Source organism: Malurus melanocephalus, unplaced genomic scaffold (assembly GCF_030028575.1).
Source record: "Malurus melanocephalus ecotype Western Australia unplaced genomic scaffold, MMel_1.1 scaffold_4789, whole genome shotgun sequence".
Taxonomy (NCBI): domain Eukaryota; kingdom Metazoa; phylum Chordata; class Aves; order Passeriformes; family Maluridae; genus Malurus; species Malurus melanocephalus.
This window is the reverse complement of record NW_026628021.1, coordinates 172-3,855: the sequence shown is the minus strand read 5'-3', so window position 1 is coordinate 3,855 and position 3,684 is coordinate 172. Positions and strand designations below refer to the sequence as shown.

General features: G+C 33.6%; 1 long non-coding RNA gene across 1 annotated transcript; it reads right to left on the bottom strand.

Annotated features, from left to right (window-relative positions):
• Nucleotides 1-32: 32 nt before the first annotated feature.
• LOC130588398 (uncharacterized) lies at nucleotides 33-2,120 on the bottom strand. Its single transcript, XR_008966949.1, has 3 exons — nucleotides 2,047-2,120; nucleotides 1,262-1,322; nucleotides 33-88 (listed from the first exon to the last, which is right to left on the bottom strand). It is a non-coding gene; the product is annotated as an uncharacterized LOC130588398 (long non-coding RNA).
• Nucleotides 2,121-3,684: the final 1,564 nt, after the last annotated feature.

Genomic DNA, 3,684 nt, shown 5'->3' with positions numbered 1-3,684 from the left:
CCAGAAAAGCAGATGTAATGTTATAGCCATACCTGATGTAGTGTTGAGTGTTCATCTTCAGAATCACTGCTCTGTTGCTTTGATATTTCTTAGCATGAACGGGAGGGAAAAAAAATTGTATTACTTCTATAATATTGAGCCTCTCTTGTTCTTATTTTTTTAAATTTCTTTAATTTTACCTACTATTTATGTCCTCTCACTAGTGGCTGTAATAAGTGTTTTTTTTTTTCTGACTCACTCACTGCAGCAAGTCACACTATTATGAAACACAAACCAAAGTACTCCAGCACACATTTTATCACTGTTGAACAGCACAGAATACCTGCTTTGTGTGCTTTACATCTGAGGCACCTGTGTATATCTTCTAGTACAGTGTGTGCTAATTTTACAGCAGAGTGCAACACTTGGTTGGCTCAACCAGCTTTCAAAATTGTCTCTTCCCGCATTAGGTTATTCCCAAGTGAGTCTATTCCTTTGAACTTCTTTGCATTAAATTACACAAATTTTATCTTTAATTGTGGCCAAGATTTGTCAGACATCCTTCCCAGTGGTCACCCTAGTTGGTGTCGTGTGAGAGTTAACTAAAGGTATCTCCTCTTGTACTATTTACTTAAACAAAATATGAACTAATAATGTGCACAGAACAAATCCTGAAAAAAAATCCCCATGTTTCCCGCAAGTTTGGATAATTATTCTAAGCACAGTTCTCCAACCAGTGGGCCACAAAACTACTTATATAAAATTCGTTAAACATATTATATAACTAGAAAGCTCTGGCTTATGGTTGCAACCTTAATAATGGCTTATATTAATTGTTAAGGTTAGAATATTTACACCAAAACTTTTAGGTTTGCCTCAATTCTGGAAAGCTTCTGAACAAAGTATACTAGCAAAATACCACTTTGACTACCAAAACCAGTCTATTACATTCACTGAATTTAAAGTAAGCAGAACTAAAAAAACCACTGCTTTCAGTGGGCTAAATGCTGTCAAATTTTGTAACTATGGATTTTTTTTTCCTGAGGTTATGTGAGAAAAGCTGGGATTATGTACACAATGATTCATTATCTGTTTTTCAAAGACATTTTGCCATAAGCATAGTGATATCTAACCTTCCTTTCACATTCAGTCTATTGAACTTTTCAGCTGGATAAATAATGCCTTTTTGTTTACAAGAGATTAATTTTTTAAAAATCAATTTTAATAAAACCACATTTTGTAACTAAAGTATTTGTCTAACAAGCAAAAGACTTAATTGTACCAATCCGTTCTTGCACTGGTGAAGTTAAACGATAACCTTTCGACAAAGCTGGAGGTGTTATCTGAAAAACAAATAAAAAAAAATGTACTATTGAGTTTTTTGCATGTTAAAAGTAACATAAAAACATTACTTGACCTAGAATAGCAAGAGGAGGGGAACTGACATGTGCAGTTATGATCTTCAGGGGCTCAGCCAAATTCACACAAAATGGAAATCTTCTAGTCTAAGACTTCAGTAACAAATTTTAGAAGTTACTAGTTTATTCTTGAAAAGCTATTAATAATTTTTTCCAATGTACAAATTATGTATCATGCATTAATCCCTTTTCTAAATGTAAGAATCTATACATAGATATGTATGTATATACATATATACATACACACACAGCCCTTGCCCCCACCCCAGATAATCCACACATCTCTGGCAGCTCCTGCAGAAAACAGAAACTGTAGCAGAAGCTCACCCCCAAATCAAAATAGTTTTGTTTCTCTACAGAACTCACATTTAGACTTTTTTTTAAAACTCATTGACCCAAGATCAACATGCACATCAGTGTTCGAAGAATAAAATATAAAAGTAGAAACAAATTTGCAAATAATTTGCTCACTTGCAAATAAGTGCTGTCAAAAATCTGAGATACTATATTTACACAGAAAACAAGCAGGAAAAAAAATGGTAGAACCACAGAGAAATTTTGTTAGATTTCATTGTACTACCCATTTAGAGAGTTCTCAGTTTATTCTAACTAGCTAATAACTAATAACAGAATAAGAGAGATATCTTACCGTTATCCATTTGGGAATTCCTCTAGCATCATCCTGYACTATGATATCCACTCGTACYTTTTCATTCTTTTGGATTTTTCCATCMTCTACATTCAGATTCTTAGAGGAAAATTAAATTATTAAAACACATAGTAATTATTGGCACAGACAAACCTAAACTTATTACTGAAATTTACTGCAAACTAGTGTTACTCAGATGAGAATATGCAACCAGCATAACCTTATTTTGAATGTACACATTTTATGTAAAGAAGTACAAATCCCAAAGGAACTACATGTGAGAATATATAAAAAGGAATAATGAACTAGTTTATTCAGGGAACAGCACACATGGCCTTGAAGATCCATTGATAAAGACAAACAAACCACCCAAATAAATAAAGGAGGAAAAAAGGGAAAATGTTACAAAGCTCTGCTAATCAGAGCTGCAAATCTTCCTATACCAATTAAGGTCTGCCCTGCAATGCCCCTTTAGGTAAAATCTAGTAGAATTTTGTAGGAAATGGTAATTCATTAATTAAATTCTCATCTCTTGAAGCAGATTGCATTAGCTGTTGCCAGAGAAAGGACACTAGCACTGTGCTAAACCAGTAAGGAAAGTAAATCACATTATTGGTAACGACATTTGAGCAAGCAGAACACAGGATTAAAATTGCTGCACACAAAAAGGGTGTGTTAGATTTTTCTTCAACAATGCAAATACTCTGGGAAGTCCTGACAACCATAGTCTAGTTTGGGAAGCAACAGCAGAAGATTCCAGTCTGCTTTTGTTATAGCAGCCATTGTTTCACATTTACCTTTTGTTTTAAATGACGTTACCTATTTATGCTAGACTCAGAATGACCATCTTTTTTACAAATGTTTTCATTTAAAAATACATCTGGTTGGCTTTTTTGCTTACCAACAGAAGCCTTTCTAAGGGTTGTCTGTTGGTGCTGTACATCGTATGATTTTCTCTGGCCTACTTGTATTACCAAGACAAAAATATCACTTAAAATTGGTCTTCATGACAGCATTTATTGAACCCCTCACTTGTTACACTTGATAAAAATGTGCATTAAGATGCAGACTGTAGTAAGTCTTCTGCTGACTGTATCAACTCATCAGGCATGTGTAAATGATTCAAATAGTTAATAATTTCTGTTGAACACAAAATCATTATTAGACACTAGATATTTTTACCTGAAGCTGAACGTTTTCAAATTTTCTTCTTGTTTTAACCATTTCACTTGCTTCATCTGCAATTTGAAGGCAAATATTAAATAGAGCTGAATTCAAAATGAAAACAGAAATGGTTAAAAATGCACACTGTGTAGAGTTATTGACTATAGTGTTTTCATTTTAGAACATAGTTTTCTGCACTATAAATTTCAGATGTACTACATTTCCATTTCAATTCCAATTGAAAGCCATGGTTTGTGGATTGATAAATGACTGGAGAGGAACAAAGAAGGGTGCAGACAACTTGTTTGCAACCAGTTCTTCAGGATTTATGTTAAACAGTTCAGAGAGTAAAATATTTTTAATGCTCTTTCTTTTCTTGCTCTGTAAGATTCATTATTCATGAACGCATAATTCCCACTACATTCCTCAATATTCCACCAAAGATAGCAAGGACCTTCTTATCATACTTCCTCT